Source organism: Callithrix jacchus, chromosome 5, assembly GCF_049354715.1.
Source record: "Callithrix jacchus isolate 240 chromosome 5, calJac240_pri, whole genome shotgun sequence".
Classification (NCBI taxonomy): domain Eukaryota; kingdom Metazoa; phylum Chordata; class Mammalia; order Primates; family Cebidae; genus Callithrix; species Callithrix jacchus.
Window position 1 is genome coordinate 2918576 of NC_133506.1, and position 22002 is coordinate 2940577.

The 22002-nt window shown below is 49.9% G+C and overlaps 1 protein-coding gene across 10 annotated transcripts in view; it reads right to left on the reverse strand.

Annotated features, from left to right (window-relative positions):
* Positions 1–22002, reverse strand: part of DLGAP4 (DLG associated protein 4) — a 222091-nt gene that overhangs the window by 147530 nt on the left and 52559 nt on the right. For 9 of the 10 annotated variants that reach the window (XM_078370989.1, XM_078370992.1, XM_078370990.1 and 6 more), the window contains exon 1: positions 16058–16158. The exons of the other annotated variant lie outside the window; for it this stretch is intronic. The gene's annotated coding sequence lies outside the window, so the exon portion shown is untranslated. Of the gene's footprint in view, positions 1–16057; positions 16159–22002 lie in introns of those variants that run through there. 10 annotated transcript variants of the gene reach the window in all.

Sequence of the window (22002 nt, forward strand, 5' to 3'; positions counted from 1 at the left end):
CTCTTTGACATCACTGGCTGCCCACATGGTCTCAAAGCAAACAGCTGGAGCTGCCTTGAGCCCTTCTTTAAGGACCCTCAGGACTTTAGTTCAGTGGAGACCCCACCAGAGCCAGCAACTCAGTCCTCCTACAGTGGATGAAGGGGAAGATGGGGCACAACCGAATACCAGTGTCCTCTGATACATGGGAAGGACACCTCCTCAGAGTTGTGATGCAATGAGATGGTGTGACCAGCACAAAGCATGGCACGTAATAAGGGCTTGGTAAACAACTGTTCCCACTTCCCAACAAGGACAATGTAATGATGGCAATGATGATCACTACTCATGTTGAGTGTCTACTATGTGCTAGGTCAAGGTATTGAGGGTTAGACAAGACAAGGACAATTATACCCATTTTGCTGATAAGAAAACCAAGCTGGCCAGGCACAGTGGCTCATGCCTGTAATCCCAGCACTTTGGGAGGCTGAAGTGGGTGGACTGATTGAGGTCAGGAGTTCGAGACCAGTCTGACCAACATGGTGAAACCCTGTCCCTACTAAAATACAAAAATTAGCTGAGCATGGTGGAATGTGCCTGTAATCCCAGCTACTTGGGAGGCTGAGGCAGGAGAATTGCTTGAACCCAAGAGATGGAGGCTGCAGTTAGCCGAGATCGCACCACTGTACTCCAGCCTAGGTGACAGAGTGAGACTCTGTCTCAAAAAAAAAAAAAAAAAAGTAAAAGAAAAAAAGAAGAAAGAAAACCAAGCAAAGACAGGAGGATTATTTGAGATCAAAAGTTTGAGACTAGTTTGTAAAACAAAGCAGGACTCAGTCTCTACCAAAAAAAAAAAAAAAAAAAAAAAAAAAAGCCAGACACAGTGGCACTACTCAGGAGGCTAAGGCAGCAGGATTCTTTGAGCCCAGGTACTCAAGGCTGCAGTAAGCTCTGATTGCCCCACTGCATTCCAGTCTGGGAGACAGAGCAAGACTCTATCTCAGAAAAAGAAAAAGGAAACCAAGGTCCAGATGGGCCAAGAAATCTCTCAAAGGTCACACAGCCAAACAAGTGACAAAACCATATCTCTGCCCTCAAATTCCAGGCTGCTTCTCCACCTCCAGACCTCCCATAATTACAATCATCCTATCTATCTCTCACTTTCAGGTACCCAGCACAGCCCATTCACTGCTTGCCAACATCCAGTGCTGGATGCTGTATGCCCAGCTGGCCAGCTGTCAACAAGTTGCCAGACTCAGATACTGGGGTGAGCAAGGATGGAAGCAGAGCCCAGATTCTTTGCCCTCCTGGGACCCCATGCGATTCCAAGGGGCTCAGATGCAGCCCACTCCCATTCCTGCAACAGTTGCCTCCTCTCCTAACATGGCAGAGAAACCCCCACCCCAGCTCTGTATCAGCCTCCTACACATACAGAAGAGCAGAGCTCATGAAACACATGCCACCATCATCACCAGCATCAGTGACAGCCCCACCAGGTCCCATCATACCTGTCATATAGGTGAGAAAATGGAAGCCCAAGGACTGGAAGGGACTTACCCCAGGACACCTGAACAGAATGTTTTGAGGACTCTAGACTTCTCCAGTGCCTCTATCCCCAGACTGGGGGCTCAATGAAGGCAGGAGTCTCAACATTCTTGTTCACTGCTAGGTCCCCAGCATCCACCTCAAGGTCCACAACAAAGTGTCTTTCTTTCCCTGCTTCTCTAACCAATCCAGAGTCTTGTATGTAGTAAGCCCCTAGAAGGTGTTTTTTTAACTATATAATTCATTCAATAACTATTTATTTTGTGCCTAGTGTGTCCCAGCCATTGCTTTAGGTGGAGAAACCACAGCGGTGAGAAAACAGAGACAAAAATCCTGTTTTGACACTGATTGAAATAGAGTGAATTTGTTTCCTTGTCCATCTTCCCTGCCTGTGGTGAGTGTCAAAGGGGCAGGGACTGTCACTGTCACAGCCAGTACTGTATTCAGTGCCCAAAACACAATATATGCTTGCTGAATGAATGAATGAATGAATACATGTAGGTAGAGTAGTAGAATAAAGGCAGCCACCGTTTATTGAGAGGTTGCCGATTATTTTGTGCACAGTAAATATCTCTGGGAATCTTTCCCTGTGAGGTGAGTACTTTGAGGTGGATCATGCTAGCTATCCTGCTAGCCATTCTTCCCTTCTGCCTAACAGAAGGGCCCAGTTAGAAATGTTCACTTCATCAGCTTCCCTTGCAGGTAGGGTGGCCATGTGACCAAATCTGGGAAAAGAGATGTAGGCAAAAATCCACTAAGTGGGGCGTCCAGGAAATCTTTGTTTTCCTGGTAAGAAAGGGAAACTTGGGAAGCATGGAGGCTTTACTCTCCTTTTCCTGCCTGAAATTCAGATACAGCATATGGCCGTGGAGCAGCCGTTTTGTAGCCATGAGAATGAAAGACGCATGCTAAGGATGGCAGAGGCCTGCCTCAGCCTCCCAAATAGCTGGGACTATAGGCATGTGCCACCATGCCTGGCTAATTATTATTTTTTAAATTATTTTTATTTTTTTGAGACAGGGTCCTACTTTGTGACCCAGGCTGCAGTGCAGTGGTGCCATCTTGGTTCACTGCAGGCTTGACCTTCTGGACTCAAGTGACCCTATCATTTCAGCCCCCCAGGTAGCTGGGACTACAGGCGCACACCACCACACCTGGCTTTTTTTTTTTTTTTTTTTGTAATGGGGTTTTGCTGTGTTGCCGAGGCTGGTCTAATTTTTGTTTTGTAGAGATGGGGTCTTGCTATGTTGCCCAGGCTGGAATGCAGTAGCATGATCACAGCTTGCTGTATTCTTGAACTCCTGAGCTCACATGATTCTCCCACCGCAGTCCCCTGAGCAGTTGAAACTACAGGTGCCTGCCACCATGCTTAGCTAATTGTTAAAATTTTCTGTAGTGAGAGTCTCACTATGTTGCCAGGCTGGTCTCAAATTCTTGACCTCAAGTGATTCTCCCACCTTGATCTCCCAAAGTGCTGGGATTATAGGTATGAGCCACAGCCCTGAGATTCTTGTTACATGAGAAGAATAGGCTTCTGGGTATTTACACAAATGTTACTTGTTTTCTTCTGTTTTCTCACCGCTGTGGTTTCTTCTGCAGCCAAATGCAATTCCAACTGATTCTGTATTATGATAACAAGAGAGGCTTAGGGAGGCCAAATGAATCTACCAAAGTCACACAGCCAAGTAAGCAGATCTGGAATTGGCCGCTGGGTTGAATGCCGAAGTCTGTGCTCACTCCACCTGTGTGCTATCGTTCCCACCTGCAGTCCCAGGCTGCCAGGAAGCCTCTCTCCACAACCACCACTGAGCTCTCCTCTAAAACTCTTCCTGACTATCCTGAGGTCTGGCTCTAAGTTTCCCTGATGCTTCTCTCTTACCAGATCCCACCTGAGCTACACACAGGTCCAGATTCTCCTTTCAAAACATATGTGCCTCGAGTCCCAGGATTCCGCTCAGAGCCTGACCCTGTGAGATGCTCTCTGCTCATCCACCACTCCCTAGTCCAGAATTCCCCCCAACTGTTCCAACAGCATGCATGGCAGATGCGCAAGCCATCTCTGCAGACAGGCCTCCTGGTTCCATCTCTTACCCCCGACAATGTCCCACACACACCACAGAATAATCTTCAAGGGCATCTCTCATGGGCGGCTGGCCCTCGAGGCCTCCAGGGTCTGGCTCCAGCCACCTTCACCTTTGTTCTCACTGTCCCCTCTGCCTCCTGCCACTTTGCCCACCCAGTATTCGCAGGGCCAGCTCCAGTGTGTGCTCGAGGTGACAAAGAGGCCTTCTCTGAACACCCTGTCTCCAGCAGGTACCCATTACCACTGTCCTGTGGCTCCCTCTCTCTTGGCACTTGGGGCTATTTGAGCGTAACCCAGAGTGTTGCTAGCTTACTGCTGGCACGTTTGCCATTGCCTCTCTGTCCCAGAACCAGAGCTTGTTGAGGGCAGGAAGCGTGCCCATCTTTTCCACCCATTTCCCCAGTCCCTGGCACAAGGCCCGGTACTTGAGCTCAATCAGGAGGTGCTGAATGAAGCTCAAACTTGCTTCCTACGCTTTCCCGCCACCCACTTTCTACTCCAGCCAAACAGAACTACTCCAGCTTCCCCGAACCCTCCTACCGTGGCTGACACCCAAGTGTCTCCTGGACTCTGCCTCCAGTGTCTCTCCTCGCAGAGAGCCCAGGCCTTGCTGGGCCTTCCTCTTCCCTTTCGCCCATCAAAACCAAGCAGAGGGGAATTCCAGATTCTGATGGGATGAATGAGATTTTGGGACATAGGTGCGTGCGCCTGTGTGTGTGTGTGTGTGTGTGTGTGTGTGTGTGTATGTGTGTGTGTATGGGGGAATTGGCCGTCTACATTCCACCCTGAATGTGGCAGCCTCTGCTTGTCCTTCCTCTTGCGTTTCTGCCACTGGTTACACCAACCTGAGCTAAGTCTGAAATGCCCCTATATTCCTTGAGCAGCCACAGCTGTAGAAAAGAAGAAGGGAAAAAACATTCACATTTATTGAACCCCTGTTAAGTGCTAGGCGCCATTCTAGCCCAAATAATAATGAAAGCAAGGATGATGATAATAATAGTGGCTAATATTTGTTGTGCATTTAGCATATGCCAGGCACCATCCATCCTAAGGATTTTAATTGACAGATCTTATTATTATCCCCATTTTACAGATGAAGAAAAAGAGGCTCAGAGAGGTGGAGTCACCTGAGATCACAGAGACAGGAAGTGGTCTGGAGCTCAGGTATCTACCATCCCAAACCTGCTCCTCTGCCAGGCTGAGTAGGGTAACACCCAGATGTCTTGGCGTGGGGGGAGGAGCTTCCCCTTGCAACTCCAGCTGCCTCTGAGTGAAAGGCTGGAAGCAGCAACTTCCCAGCGGAGGGGGGAATTCCTGGGGGAAGGCTGGGCTGGTAAGACTTACCCTAATCAGCAAGGCTGTAGAACAGTGCTCCAGCCCCCTGCAGGACCAGGCCCCAGGAGTCACAGGGTGGACGGAAGTCGCTGAGGCTGGGCTCTGCTTCCCCAGTAAGGCTGAAGATTTTCCCAAAAGCCTGGGCCAAATTTATCTGCCAATCCCCCGAAGAGCTGATTCCAGCGTCTGTCTGGAAATGTCAGCCCGTGTGGTTGGAGGAACGCGGGGAGAGTTTTCCTCTAAATAGCAGGAAGCATATGGGAGGCGGATGGTATCCGCCGCCCCAACCTGCCAACTCTTGCTCAAGTGGGAGCTAAAAGGGGCCCAGAAGGGTCTGGAAATCCCACCACCTCCCAGGGAGGTTGAAGGGGGAGCTGGAGACAGAGATGGTGGCAATGAGAAGGACAGAAAGTGGGCCCCGACGGGCAGGCAGGCAGGAGCACTCTGATGAGCAGAGGCGCCTGAGGCTCTCTGATGGAAGTGACACGCCTAGGAATTTAGCGCAACATCCACGGTAATAATAGCCACCATTCACCAAGCGCTTGAAATGCGCCAAATCTGGGTTAAGCACTTTATTTGGATGATTTCACTTAAATTTTGCAACCAACTCTAAGATGGGGGCTGCTGTTATCCTCGTATTACAGATGAGGAAACCAAGGTTCAGAGAAGGAAGGACCTGAAATCAGACACTCTCTGGGCTGGAAAGGACCTTTCAGATCCTCAGCTGAATCACAAATCCTCTACAGACTCTCTGCCAAGCTGTGGTGCAGCTGCTGCTTGAACACTCCTAGTGATGAGGAGCTTGCTACCTACCACCCAAGCTAGCCCATCTGCAGAGAATTCTTTGTATCCAAAAGGTTTTTCTAGCCTAAGCTGGGATCTCCTTCCCTGGAGCTTTTACTGTGAGTATCAGACCCAGACCCTGCCTCCCACAAAAGTGATGGAAAGGCAGGGAGCTAGGCCCCTCTCTGGTTTCCCTTCTCCAGGTGACACACTCCAGGTCCTCACACAGCTGCCCAAGCAGGGATCTGGAGCTCCAGCGCTAGCCAGCTCTCTCACCCACCTCTGCCCCTGGACCATGGTAACCAGAACAGCCTCCAGTCACCAAGTACTTCCTATGCGCCAGGCACTGTGGAGAACCTGCCCTTAACACACTCTCTTCCAACCTTCTCCACAATGCCTGGGGTGATACTACCATCACCTCAGCTTTACATAGGAGAAAACTGAGGCTCTGCAAGGGGAAGACACTTGTCCTAGTCATTCAGCAGAGATGCAGGACCCTGGAGGCCTCACCAGGCTGCTGCTCTAAGTCTCATGAAGCTGAAGAGGTCCCTGTGGGCCCCACCTGGGGACACTGACCCAGGCTTTGCTAGGATTCATCTCAACACCAGTCAACAGGGCCCCAAGCCCATGCCACCCTCCTAACCCTCTCTCTTCCGTTGAGTAGCACCCAGTCCCCAATTTTTGTTGAATCTCCCTGCTAAACGCCCCTCTGTGCCATCCTCATGGTCTTATCCTACCCACTGTCACCTCCAAGACCAGCCAAGAATCTTGGTTTATTTAAAAATATATATTTTTTAAGAGACAGGGTCTCTGCTGGGCACAGTAACTCAAGCCTCTAATCCCAGCACTTTGGGAAACCAAGGCAGGAGGATTGCTTGAGCCCAGGAGTTAGAGGTTGCAGTGAGCCCTTATCATGCCACTGGACTCCCAGCCTGGGCAACAGATCAAGAAACACTGTCCAGAGACAGACAGACAGACAGACAGACAGACAGACACACACACACACACACACACACACACACACACACACACACACACAGAGAGAGAGAGAGAGAGAGAGAGAGAGTTGCTCTGTTACCCAGGCTGGAGTGCAGTGGTGGGATCATAGCTCACTGTAGCCTTGAACTCCTGGACAAAGCCAGGATCTTTCCAACACCCAGACCTAACCTACCTTTGGCTCCCTTTTATCCTAAGGGTCAAATTCAAACTCCCAGCCCAATAGTTGAGACCTTTTAAGCTCCAGCCTTGGCCAGCCTCTCTAGTCCCGTGTCTCCCCAACATCCATCCCTCACACCCTCCCACCTAACAGCTGAACAGGTGGTAGGTGAGATCTTCACAGAGCCCCTCCCAGTTGCTTCTCCATGGAGAATCCCTATTCATCCTTCAACACTGCTTGGAGGAACAGAATCAACTGCTTTGGCTCTGGAGATCCCTGAGTGATCAGCACCTACCTCTCATCTCTCATGCCTCACCTGTCATCACTGACGGAGATGCCTCTCTCCTGGGCTGAACTGAAAATTTCCCCTGGGCAGGGGCAGCTCTGATTCATCCCTGTAGCTCCATATCTAGTGCAGCACCCGGCACATGGTAGGCACAGATGAATGTCTGTGGAGTGTGGGGATGAATGACCAAATGAAGACCGTGGAGCATGATAAAGTTAGAGATGACCCCTGAAACACAGCTTGTGCAAGTCATAACTTTGCTATATCAGAAACAAAAGATGCTGCCATTAAAACAGTCACAAGGCCGGGTGCGGTGGCTCAAGCCTGTAATCCTAGCACTTTGGGAGGCCGAGGCGGGTGGATCACGAGGTCAACAGATCGAGACCATCGTGGTCAACATGGTGAAACCCCGTCTCTACTAAAAAAAATTACAAAAAATTAGCTGGGCACGGTGGTGCGTGCCTGTAATCCCAGCTACTCAGGAGGCTGAGGCAGGAGAATTGCCTGAACCCAGGGGGCGGAGGTTGCGGTGAGCCGAGATCGCGCCATTGCACTCCAGCCTGGGTAACAGGAGCGAAACTCCGTCTCAAAAAAACAAAAAAAGTCACAAAACATTTGAGGATTTAGAAGGGAATCAGGGGATGATCTGGGAATGACTGGAGTTTCCAGAAAAAAGCTGCCCAAACCCAAGTAGACGAAGCGACCAGATCCCACCTGCAGGGTGGCAGGAGACAAGGAGTAGGGCCATGGAGGGGGTGAGGGGGGAGAGACTGGGTCCATGTCCCAGCCCTGCCTCCAACTTGCTCTGTTGTCACATAGGCGGCTTGGCCTCTCTGAGCCTCAGTTTCCTTCTGTGTAAAACACGGGGCATTTGGAAAATTAACTGAGGCAGCAGATGTGTGTCTAAAGGCCTAAATACTTCCTTTATTGTCAAGGTAATGGGACTCTCTCTGTCCTCCATTCAAACCCCCAACAGGGTTTGCAGATATCTGCGGCTTCCTGATCTTGGACCCCCTGACGTGGAAATGCAGGCTTCTGCCTGCCCTCCCAGCAGTCATTTGGGGGACAGCCCTCAGTGTCTTCAGCAGTACCAGAACTGTGGGCTTTGTCTTGTGAAGAAGCTTTCTAACTAGCAGTGGAGAAAATGCATAGTGAGCTCCCCATCTCTGGAGGTATGCAAGCAGTGGCTGGGCATCTCAGGACAGGAATTCTGACTCAGGGTGGGAAGGAATTTAGGCCAATAGATATCTAAGGCTCCCTTGAGGGGCCGTTGGGTTCTTTTTCTCCTTCCTCATATGGAGCCTCGATCTAACTCCTCCAGGCTATGCTGTCAGCACAAGACAGAGTGACCTCACTGACACTTCCCTCATCCCACAATATCCCCCAAAGGCTCCCCACTGCCTTCAGGATCAAGTCCAAGTTTCAAGGCTCCTGTGGTCTGAGCCTGGCTCCTCTCATCCTATAGTTGCACCCCCACCACATGCTCTGGGCCTTTGACACATTGTTTTCCTTGCCTATAACATTCTTCCAGCACTCTGCTTGGCTTCTCAGTTTAGGCACCATCTCCTCCAGGAAGGCTTCCTTGCTTCCTGGCTGGCCTTTTCCTTCCCACAGCTCCTGTATGCACATCCACCTTAGCACCACTCACATTTCAGACAAATCATCCTCCAAAGACTGCAGGGGGTTAGAGGGCCAGGACAGCCCCCTTCCAGGACAGAGAGGGTCAATGTCTCCTGAGCGAAATCGGTACCTCAGAGATTCCAATGTTCTGACTTCAAGAAAGTCTAAGGCTGCCCCAGTGAGCTTCTGAAAGTAAGATCTGGGTTCAGGACTCCTTTCTTTTCTTTTTTTTTTTTTTTTTAGATGGAGTCTGTCACCCAGGCTGTAGTGCAGTGGCATGATCTTGGTTCACTGCAACCTCCGCCTCCCGTGTTCAAGCTATCCTCCCACCTCAGCCACCCAAATAGCTGGGATTAGAGGGCTGGCCACCACACTGGGTTTATTTTTGTATTTTTAGTAGAGACAGGGTTTCACTATGTTGGCCAGGCTGGTCTTGAAATCCTGACCTCAGGTGATCCACCCGCCTCAGCCTCCCAAAGTGCTGAGATTACAGGCATGAGCCACCACACCCAGCCAGGACCCCTTTCAATAGGTGCTTTTTTGTTTTTCTGATTATGAAAATCATGCATTTTGGGAAATTCAGATAATTACAGGAGGTAGGGGTTGCTGGGTTCAGCCACCATTGGGTCTACTTTAGGCCACAGCCTACATTTACTTTTGGGGAAGCTACTTTTCTCTACTCTCCACTCCTGAGGTTCCAGCGGTGTTGACTCCACTCCCAGCTGGGGTGGGGAGCACACATAGGCCCAGGCTGCCAATCAGAGTGCCGAATTCCCCCTAGCAACAGCAACTGATTGAGGATTGGGCACATCCCACAAATTTGATCAATCAAGGCCAAGACTCAATTCTGGGACTTGAGTTTGAGCAATTGGGGAAAAAATTCTTGCTTATTTCTTTGGATAGGTATCTTATTACCTGTATGTGAGAGTTTAATGAGAACATGGGAATAACCCAGAGCGAGCTGAGTTGAGAAACAGAAAAATCAGGTCCTGGTGGCCCCCAAGCCCCTGGATCCAGCTGCACCTGAAGCCATCAGACCTCTGAACTTTACAGTTACAAGTCAATAAAATCCATTTTTGTTTAAACTGGTTTGGGGTGGGTTTTCTGTCACCTTACTTGGAAAAAACTCTGAATGATATGAACAAAAATAAAAATAGAGCTCACCTATATCTCACCATCCAGAGGAAGCCACTATCAACAGTTTAATGATGAACCTTCTGAGCATCTCCCGAGCCAGGAGCATGCATGTATTCATATACATTTTTCAGAACAAAAGTGAAAAAGTCAGTAGATATCTAAGTAGATATCCTGTTACTCTCTGCAAATCCTGACACTCAGGAAAGACTCCAAATCGAGATGTCACACAACAGACACCCATTTTTAACCTCCTGTTTTTCCCCAACAAGGCAACATGGACAAGTTTCCATGTCAACAAATAGAGATTCACAGCCCTGTTTCTATAGCTGCAGAGAATGCTATTGTCTGGCTGGATGTAAGTTATTTAACCAACTCTCACAAATAGAGAACTGGGTTGTTACTAATTTATCACTATAATCAAGAAGGGTGCAGTGAACTTACTCGCAAAATGCATATGTTTGCACTTGCCAGATTATTTATGACTAAGATTCCACGATTCCGAGAGTTTGACTACATGAGTTTACATCATTGTTCTGCCTGAGATTTAAGATTCTCTTTGTGGCTGTAAAGTAGTATCTGAAGGTGCACTAGTGGTAAAAAAAAAAAAAAAAAAAAAAAAGCAAATCCTGGGCCAGGGTGTCCCCATAACAGTGTCTCTGGCAAGGATGCTCAGTGATAGATGTGAGGGAGGTAGTGGGGAGGGAGGTGGGGTGTCGGGTGGTGTTAACCTAAGGTCCAGCTGGTCCTGTGGCCAGCCAAGCTGACCACCACCATGGATCTTGTCTCCCAACTGGGTCTGACTCCCACTGATGGAGGGAGAGGTAAGCCTGGGGAGCCCTGGCAGAACATGGTGACACACAGTAGGTGCCACCTCAGGCAGTCATGGCAGCAGCGCCATCAGGGATACCTTGGCACTGCCCTAGCCCTCCACGTTTTCACTCACTTAAGCCCCATGCCCACCCTCCGATGCTATTCTTATCTCTGTTTTTCAGAAGAGGAAACTCAGCCTTAGAGAGGGCGAGTGACTTCTCTAAGGTCACACAGTCAAAAGGATGACCCAGATCTGCTGGTTCCCCAGCCCATGACTTATCCCATTGAGGTGGACAGCAAGACAGAAGAAGTACCCTAGGTAAGACCATGGGAACCCTGAAATCCTCTGTTCCTCCCCACAAGTCCGAAAACTCAGGAAAGACTCCAAATCTAGAAAAGTAGAAAGAAGAACCAGACTACCCATGCCTCCACTTCCCAGGAGGAGCACTGTGCAGTTTTCAGAAACACACATAATTTTTACAGAAATGATATAATGCTACCCATGCTGTTTTATAACCTCTTTAAAAAAAAAAAACTCTACGACACACTATGAAGTTCTTTATGCAACAATAAATTTAGCTCCGTGGCCCCATTTCTAATAGCTGCAGCAGGCGCCACTGTGTGGCTGCAGTAAAATGGCTTTAACTGGTCCCGTGGTGATGGACAAATGGGCTGTCCCCAATTGTCCTGCTAACAGCAACAATGTTATATGAGCACTGTCCAGCATGGCTGGATCCATGTCATCCTTTCGGGTCTCAGGTCCATCTCCTTAGAGAGGGCCATCCTGGACGACAGTGCCATGTCACGCAGGTCTCCTACCTGGTTCATCTTCATGATGTCACCATGCTAATTTCCCTCACTGTGCCAATGGAGCTTCTCCTCATTCTGTTTGTGTCTTTGAGTGACTGTATAATATCTGTCCCTCCCCAAGCCTGTGTGCTCCAGGAAGGGTGTGGACTGGCAGGGACTAGACTCAAGAGATGTCCTTGGAACATATGAATGAAGAGATGCCCTCTCAGCACAGCATGCCCCGCTCCATGGCATGTCCCCAGCCTCAGTTCAGGACCCCACAGAGCTGTCTTGGAACTCGCTTCCAGCAATGTGCTGCTTGGAGCATCTATGCCCAGACGCCTGCCCTGCCAGGGACCCCATGCCAAGCAAGGCTTTCTGTATGCACACGATACAAAGCGCTGGAGTCTGGCAGAGCAGCTCCACTACCCACTGGCTTAGGCCTCAGTCCCCTCATCTGTAAAATGGGGCCAATACTGCCAATCTCACAAAGTTGTTCTGAAGATTAAAGAAGGTAACAAATGTGCTTAGCACATAATAGGTCCTCAGAAAATTACTGTTTGCCCCCACTCCTGATCCAGTAAGGTCAGAGGTGGGTCTGACCCTGTCTCACCTTTAAAAAAAATTAATGTCATTTATTTATTTATTAAGAGACGAAGTCTTGCTCTGTTGCTTAGGCTAAGGTACAGCGGCATGATCATAGCTCACTGCAGCCTCTAATTTTTGGGTTCAAGCAATCCTCCTACCAGCCTCCTGAGTAGCTAGGACTACCAGTACACATCACCATGCCTGGCTAATTTTTTTCATCTTTTTTGGAGAAGGGGGCCTTGCTATGTTGCCTAGGCTGGTCTTGAACTCTTGGCCTCAAGCCATTCTCCCACCTCATTCTTTTATTACTTTAGATGATACCTGAGTAAGCCTTGGCCTTCTCCCCGGGGCTGTCCCTAGGAATGTTCCACTCCTACCCTCTAATACTTTTTGTTTGTTTGTTTTTTGAAACAAACAGGATCTCATTCTGTCACCCAGGCTGGAGTGCAGTGGCACAATCTCAGCTCACTATAACCTCTGCCTCCTGGGCTCAAGTGATCCTCCCACATCAGCCTCTCAAGTAGCTGGCACTATAGGTACATGCCACCACACGCAGCCATTTAATTTTTTTTTGGCAGAGATGAGGTCTCACTATATTGCCAAGGCTAATCTTGAACTCCTGGGCTCAAGCAACTTTTCCTACCTCCGCCTCCTAACGTGCTGGGATTATAGGCATGAGCCATTGCACTGGTTCTTTGACACTTTGAGCTAAATGCTCTGCGCTGACCCCTTGACAACTCCTAGGCCCATCATCTGCTGCCTATAACTGCACACATCTGCCTGGCCTCCCAAACCTTAAAAATTTAAGAGGCACAGACATGTCTGAGGCACAAATGGAGGAGCCCTTGACCCTTTGCGGGGAACTTCCTGGCCCCTGATCCTTGCACATGGGGCTTGAGTCAGTTTGGTTTCTCACCTCGCTTCCTTCACTCTTGGGCAGCATGACAAGTAACTTTACCTCTCCAAGCCTCATTTTCCTCCTCTGTAAAATGGGCAGAATAAGAGAATCCAGGAGGATTCAAGGAGACAAAAGGTAAAATGGTTAGCAAACAGCCTGTTAGTAAGTGCTCAATAAACGTTAGATATTATTGTTACAATTGTTTTTATCCTTTTTATTGTGATATGTGATATAGAGAGAAAAGTGCACAATACAAAAATGTTTAGTGCCATAAAGTACCAAAAGGAAATAGTCATGTAACCACCACCCAGGTCACTGCTGGCCGCTCAGAAACTCCCTGAGGTTCTCCTCCCAATCCTTTGCCTTCTTTTCTCCACCAAGGCAATCCTATTCCAGCCTTTATTGTGCCATTACTATTATGATTTTACCTTTTTATTTATTTATTGAGATGGAGTCTCACACTGTTGCCCAGGCTGGAGTGCAATGGCGTGATCTTGGCTCACTGCATCCTCCACCTCCTGGGTTCACATGATCCTCCTGCCTCGGCCTCCCAAGTAGCTGGGATTACAGTGCCCACCACCACACCTGGCTAATTTTTTGTATTTTTTTTAGTGGAGATGGGGTTTCACTATGTTGGCCAGATTGGTCTCAAACACCTGACCTCATGACCGCCCATTTCGGCCTCCCAAAGTGCTGGGATTACAGGTGTGAGCCACTGCGCCCAGCCTATTTCTTTTCTTTTGAGATAGAGTCTTGCTCTGTTGGCCAGGCTGGAGTACAATGGCACAATCTCAGCTCACGGCAACCTCTGTCTCCCAGGCTTAAGCAATTCTCCTGCCTCAGCCTCCTGAGTAGCTGTGATTACAGGGGTATGCCACCATGCCTAGCTAATTTCTGTATTTTTAGTAGAGACAGGGTTTCATCATGTTGGTCAGGCTGGTCTCAAACTCCTGACCTCAGGTAATCCTTTTGCATTGGCCTCCCAAAGTGTGGGGATTACAGGCATGAGCCACTGTGCCTGGCTGCCATTACTATTATTAATAAGTGGATGAAAAAAATAAATGACTGTGTGGCCGCTCTGCTGTGATCCAGCCAGGTCCCCAGGTCTTAGGACCTGGCACTCCTGGCTCCCTCTGCCCTGGAGACACCTCAACCCATTTCCCAGCTCCGACTTCGTCTGTTCTTTAAATAACCAGCTTGTTAGCAAAATAGCAGCAGTAACACCTCCCTCACTGCCGCCCAGGCCTCCATCTTTCCACGCAATACTGACGGCTGCTCACCCAGCTCGTGCCAAGGAATCCCGTTCTCTGTCACTGGGCCACACACACCAGGGGCTGTCTGCTCGGCTGCGTTCTCAGAGCCTGGCCCGGTGGGTGGAAGTGGGCACTGGATGGCAGTAATTTTCAGGAAAGACTGGGCTGTTAACAGATGAGCCCTCACCCCCAGGTCCCTGCCTCAGTCTCCCCCTCCACCTTCCCCAGGACTATGGGGAGTTTAACTGAGATAATGAAAAACACAAAGCATTTAGTACTATTGCCAGATACATAGTAATTGCTCAAGAAATGCTTGCTGTTATTCAGCTGGTCCTCATTACACATTTAGTCCCTGGAGAGGCCCTTGCATTTCTTGAGCACAATAAGGAGTCTTTGCAAATGATTAAACCCCACAGATACTCACAGCTCTCAGACCAAGCTGTCCTTATCGCCTTTCCTGCACTAGCTTCTCAGCCAAAAGCAACAGCTATCTGCAGCCGCAACAATAAACGAGGAGCTGGGTTGGGGGAGCCAGGTTGGAGGGCAGCTAATTAATGGGGCCCTTTTCATGGTTAGTCATAATAAGGCTGGCGCCACCCCAGCATGTAGCTCCTTGTTCTCACAGAAGCACTTCTACATACATTATCTACAGTGAACTTCACAGGTTTAAAAAAAAATGATCCCATGATATTTGCATGTTATACATATTTACGAATCTTTTCCCTTCTCATAACCATCCCATCAGGGAAGCCGGGCAGCCTCTGGCAGACGAGAAAATCAGGACCAGAGGGGCTGGCCACCCTGCTGAGGGCACGGGCTCACCGCAAGCCATCTGGGGCAGCAGGCGCTAGTACTGGCCAAATGGTCCTGCGGCTGCCTGGGTAAAGGGAGGTGAGAGAGGCTTCCCTCCTTCTCTCCCTCTTTCCTTCCTTCTACAGTTATTTACTGAGTACTCACTGTATGCCAGGCATGGGGCCAGCTGCTGGCTGGCCAGAGGGGAATGAAGCGGCTGTTCTTTGTCCTTGTAGAGCAGAGGCCAGAGAAAGAGGCAGATCCTACCCCAGTGGCCCCATGTAGTACCTAGTGGTGGCTGGGCGAGCCTGCGTGTAAGCCCCTTGGCCTGGTTGAGCCTCAGTTTCCTCATCTGTGAACTAGACTGTTGTGCCAGCAGAGCTTTGGGAGGTGGAAGGTGAAGAAAAGATGCAAGCAGCATGGTGAAGTGGTGGTACTATGGTCACACCCCCAGACAGACGGTCAGAGATGAGGGCGGGCCCAGAACCTCATCTTGTTGTCAAGGTGGGAACTCGAGGAGCATGGGGAAAACAGGCCAGAGGGGCAGGAATGCAGGGCCCCCCAAGATTCGAGAACTCTGATGGCCTCCCTTCAAGCTGCCCTGGGGGTCCTAAAGGTTCCATGGCCTCCAGCACGGCTCACAGCTCCCTTCCTGTCCTGAGCCTATGTGCACCACCTGCCCCCACCTGCCTGTGTGTGGCAAGAACTGGGCTTTGAGGTGGACAGAGCTAGGCTTGCTGTGCACCCCAGGAAGGTGGCTTCCCCTCTCTGAGGCTAATTCCTCTGGAAAATGGCTGTGATCACAACACCCACCTCCTGGTTGTAGGGAGGACTGGCTAAGACGGGCCAGTTGAACTATAAATTGTGCCCAGACATACACAAACTCTCACTGAGGTCCCTCTGCCAGCATGTGGGTGCCAATGGAAGTGAGGCTGGGCATTTCCCAACTGTGCCAAGCATGGGGGCTGGTGAGGAGCCCAGGCCTGCGGACGCAGTTACTTACCAACCAGAGAGCTACGGGCACAGGAAACACGGCAAGCTGTCGGGGCCCAGCAGGTGTCAGCTCAGGAGCAGGCACTGGACTGAGGGCTGGCGCACACATCCCTCTAGGCACTCCATCAGAGGTGCTGGCAGGAAGCAGCTTGGGAAAGGGGCCCTGCCAGTGCCCCGGGGGCCACCAGATCCTCGTCACACACAGGGCCCCAAGGATCCTGGCAGGGGGAGGCACGGGTGCCTGCAGGAATGGGGAGGAATGGTGATTAGGAGGTGCTGGAGGTAAGCCCTCCACCTGAGACCCTTGGACTGGCCCTGGGGACATGAGGGAGATGACATGCAGCAGTGGTCACAGAAACCCAAGTGTTTATACAGCACTACATTTTCCAGAGCACCCTGGCATCCCGGCTCATGTGGGCACCCACATTGTTTTTTTAGAGGAGTATTTGCATGTCATGCATATTTACAATGCCTCTCCCACCACCCACAGAATCCCCACAGCAGCTGGGTTCCAAAGGCTCAAATCCTTCCTTGTTTTGCTTCTCCCTCCTTTTCCCCAGATGGAGGGAGCTGGGAAAGGGGCATGCAGTCCTGAGTTCAAATCCCAGCCTCAGCCTCTCACTTGTGGGGTGATGTCAGGGAGGCAGCTTCCCCTTTCTGAGCCTCAGTTTCCCCAACTGCAAAATGGGAACAAGAGTGCCTCCTCTGAAGGATACTGTGAGGACTGAAGAGGCCCTTCTAAGAGGTCCTTCACTGAATCACCACCTCCATGTGGCACATCTCGTGTGACAGCAGAGGGAAGCCAGGTGTCCCTCTCCACCCACTTCCCCTGAACAGCTGTCACTGCTACTGCCTGGATCTTTAAATCAGCAGGAACCAGGTGGGCACAGTGGTTCACGCCTATAATCCCAGCACTCTGGGAGGCCAAGGCGGGCGGATCACTTGAGGTCATGAGTTTGAGACCAGCCTGGCCAACATGGTGAAACCCTGTCTCTACCAAAAATACAAAAATTAGCTGGTCATGGTGGCGTGTGCCTGTAATCCCAGCTACTCAGAAGCCTGAGGCAGAAGAATTGCTTGAACCTCCCAGGAGGCAGAGATTACAGTGAGCCCAGATGGTGTCACTGCACTCTAGCCTGGGCGACAGAGCGAGACTCCGTCTAAAAAACGAAAGACCACAAATCAGCAAATCAGCAGGAACCAGGGCCTACTGGGAGAAGAAAAGGCCCCTCTATTCCATACCCACTCCCAGCTATCCTGGAGCCCTCAGTGGAACACCCTCCTCCCACCCTCCATCCTCTGCCCTCCCATTTTACATGTCAAGAAACAGATACAGAGGAAGCCAAGCTGGTGTGGGGACACAGAATCCGAGTGGTAGGTTGGGATTTGAACTCAGGCTTACCACATCTGAGCCCTGGGAGAAGAGGTCCAGGTCCAAGGGGCCCTGGGAGGGGAAGAATGAGGAGAAAAAGGTGGTCCCTAGTGGGGGAGGCTCAGCTTTCTCCCCTCGCTATCTCAGGGCTCTGGAAAGGCCTTGCCGCCTCTCCTGAGCATCTGATCAAGAAACAAACCTCCGGCACCTACTCTGTGCCAAGCCTGTAGCAGGCTTTACCTCACTTCCTTCCTGCCACTGCCCTACAATGACATCTCTATTTTCCAAAGGAAGCATGCAAGGCACAGACAGCTTTGACAACCAGACACCCAGGAGGAGGCAGGGCAGGGCCTTCAACCTAGGCATCTGACTCCGGATGATGCAGCCTCCCCCGGGGAGAACATCACCAAACCAAAGAAACAGGCATAGCCACCTGAACAAAAGTGTTAAGGAGCAGGAAAAGAAAATGCAAACTCCACAACATTCTGGGTCAGTAGAAACAAATTCTCGAAGATGCATAGAAGATTTCAAGATTCACCATAAGGTGTGAAAATTGCCAGGGTGGGAAAGACCAGTGTTTGAGAAGATTCATTCCTGACCGAGTTATCACTTTTAGCCAAATTCACCCAGAGCCCAAAGCTGAAGGAAAAGAGGTGGCAGGCTATGCACAGCACAGCAGGGCGTGGCAGGGCCCTGGCCTAGGAGCCCGAGACCTCCTCAAACTCCCCACCTCTTCCTTGCTAACAGAACAGCAAGTCTCCTCCTTGATCCCCCCTTCTTCTTCTTTATTTTTTGAGACAGAGCGTTGCTCTGTTACCCAGACTGGCGTGCCGTGATGCAATCATAGCTCACTGCAGCCTTGACCTTCTGGGCTCAAGTGACCCTCCTGCCTCAGCCTCCTGAGTAGCTGGTACTACAGGCGCGTACCACCACACCTGACTAACTTTTGTATCTTTTGCAGAGATGAAATGTCATTATATTGTCCAGGCTGGTCTCAAACTCCTGGCCTCAGGTGATCCGTCCATCTTGGCCTCTTGGCCTCTCAAAGTGCTGGGATTACAGGCATGATGAGCCAGGGCACTTGGCCCCACTTCTTTCTAATGGTCAGGAAGCACCCCAGACAGTCTCTTGGGTCCGGGCTGTCTGTGATGCTGTTAAAAGATTCTGCAGCTTCCAGCACAGATGAACTTTGAAACGTGATGCTAAGCAGAAGAGGCCAGATGCAGAAGACCACACACTGCATGATTCCATCTCGATGAAATGTCCAGAACAGGTGACACTGTAGAGAAGGAAAGTAGGTCTGGGCTGCTTCAGGCTTCCCGGTGTGGGGACAGGGACTGGGAGGCAGTGACAGCTAAGGGGTATGAGGTTTCTTTTTGGAGGTAATGAAAATGCTCAAAAATGGATGTGGTAACAGATACACAACACTGAATATACTAAAAGCCATTAACTGTACACTTTAAATGGGTGAGTTGTATGGTTTGTGCGTTATCTCTCAATTCTTTTTTTTTTTCCTTTAGAGATGGAGTCTCACTACCTTGTCCAGGCCTGGCCTCAAATTCTTGGGCTTAAGAGATCCTCCCACCTGAGCCTCAAAAGTAGTTGGGACTACAGGCATGAGCCACCACACCCAGCTAGTTTTTTAACTTTTTTTTTTTATACTTCAAGTTCTGAGATACATGTGCAGAATGTACAGGTTCGTTACCTAGGTATACACGTCATGGTGGTTTGCTGCACCCATCAACCCATCATCTACATTAGATATTTCTCCTAATGCTGAGCCTCCCCTAGCCCCTCCCCTGCTGACAGGCCCCGGTATGTGATGTTCTCCTCCCTGTGTCCGTGTGTTCTCACTTTTCGACTCCTACTTATGAGTGAGAATATGTGGCGTTTGGTTTTCTGTTCTTGTGTTAGTTTGCTGAGAATGATGGTTTCCAGCTTCATCCATGTCCCTGCAAAGGACATGAACTCATCCTTTTTTATGGCTACCAGTTTTTTAACTTTTGTAGAGATGGATGTCTCATTATGTTGCCCAGTCTGCTCTTGAACTCCTGGCCTCAAAGGATCCTCCCACTTTGGCCTCCTGAGTAGCTGGGACTACAAGCATGTGCCACCACACTTAGCTTCCATATCTCAATCATTAACACTTAAACAAACAAAACAAAACAAAAGATTCTGCAACTTCCCAATAGACAGTCGTCCTCTGGGAACCTGTGGTCTTTTGTGGTCCCTGTATGTCATATTTGTAATATTATCCTCCTCCAGGAAGCCTTCCCTGGCCCCCCCAGCACCCTCCCCTCCTGCCCGTTATTGGCTCCTAGGGCTCCTTCAGCTTCTCCTCATCACTGCTCATGCAGATGTGAGGTAATCATTGCCATGATCATTGGCTGATGTGGCCTCCTCCATCAACCTGGCACAAAGGAGGTGCTCCTGAAATGTTTGTTGATTGAATAAATGAGACAAAATTCCAAACCCTAGGATGCATATCTGGCTTCTGGCCCTGGCTCTATTACCTTACAGCCGAGTGATCCCAGGCAAATCATGGAACTGCCTCCAGTCTCAATACCTACCTGAGAGTAGCCAGGGATTCAGAGGGAAATGGACATGGAAAGCTCTTTATGAAGCGGCTCCTTCCACAACTACCCCATCTCAGTCAACAGAATTCCATCCTTCCAGCAACTCAGGCCAAAGCCAGACTTGAGACCTCTCCCACCCTCCCCTCTCACATGCAAGCTGTCAGCAGTGCCAGCGGCCCCCCTTCACCCACCCTGCTGCCACTGCTGTGGACCAAGCCACTGTTCCCTTGTGCCTGGATTGTTCGTGCCCTCTCTGGTGTCCTGCTTCTGGCCTTGCTCCCAGCACAGAAGCCAGAGGAATCAGTTTGGGCCTTAAGTCAGAACTTGCTCCTCCTCTGCTTCATACTCCCCATGGCCTCGCTTTACCTTGAGTAAAAGCTGGCAACCCTGCGCCACCTCTAAGTCTCTCCTCCACCTGCTCCTTTTGCCCCAGCTATGCTGGCCTTTGGGCTGTTCCTCAAATATACCAGGCACATGCCTGACTCGGGGCCTTTGCATGTGCTCTCATTCTGCTTGGAAAGTTGATTGTGTCCAGATGTCTGTGAACTTTACCCCTCACTTCCTTCAGAATCTTTGCTGAGACCTGGCCTTGACAAGGAGAGGTGGTTTGGGCATGGTGGGAGGACTCAACTTGAAAGTATGAACTCTAGGTAAAAATCCAGTTACGTAGCTGCATGACGTGGGGCAAAGATCTTCTCTGCAACTCAGGTGCTCATCTCTAAAATGGGGGTAGTTATAGCACCTTCTTCATAGGGTGGCTGTGAGGCTCATATGAATTCAGTGAGTGTAACCTGTATATATGCTTCACTCCCCAGCCCTCCACAGCACATGCTCTGGGCCTGTCCCTGCCTGCCTTCCTGTTCTTCTCAGCCATATCATTATACAACAGGCCATGTAATTGCATAATTTATCCTGATCATTTCCTGCTCCTCTCACTAAAGTGTCAGCCCCGAGGGGCATTGCTGCACACTGTATGTACCTGGCATGTGGAGGAGCTCCATGAATACTTCATTCAACAAATATATATATATATTTTTTTTTTTCAGATGGAGTTTCACTCTTATTGCCCAGGCTGGAGTGCATTGGTGTGATCTCAGCTCACTGCAACCTCTGCCTTCCGGGTTCAAGCAATTCTGCTGCCTCAGCCTCCCGAGTAGCTGGGACATTCAACAAATATTTTCAAATGCTGGAAATGTTTCTTGACCAATTGTCATGAGCTCTGGGTTTTCCCTCCTTTCCTGTCACAGATGTGACATTTCTCTCTCCAGCCCAGCTCACACCTCTGAGCTCCATATTCCTGCAGCAGTTCCGCTGGCCATCTTGTGGACAGACACTCTGTGCTCAGTGTATCCAGGGCCCAGTCTGTGACCTTCCCTGGAGACCCTGCACTCATCCCAGTATCATCTATCCTGGTCACCCTCAGGTGACCAAGAAGCCAGGAGGCTTCTAGGCCTCCTCGTCTTTCACCCAGAAGTAAAGCTCAAGACTATGTCCTATCTTTTTTTTGAGACAGATTCTCACTCTGTCACCCAGGCTGGAGTACAGTGGTGCGATCTCGGCTCACTACAATCTCTGACTCCCGGGTTCAAACAATTCTCGTGCCTCAGCCTCCCAAGTAGAATACTTTTTGTATTTTTTGTAGAGATGGGTTTTTTCCATATTGGCCAGGCTGCCCTTGAACTCCTGTCCTCAGGTGATCTGCCCCGCCTCGGCCTCCCAAAGTGCTGGGATTACAGGTGTGAGCCACTGCACCTGGCAATGTCATATATATATATATATATATATTTTTTTTTTTTTTTTTTTTTCTTTGAGACAGAGTCTTGCTCTGTTGCCCAGGTTGGAGTGCAGTGACATAATCTTGGCTCACTGAAACCTTTGCCTCCTGGGTTCAAGTGATTCTTCTGCCTTACCCTCCCGAGTAGATGGGACGATGGGAACACACCACTACATCCTGCTAATAATTTTTTTGTATTTTTGTTAGCGATGGGGTTTCATCATATTGGTTGG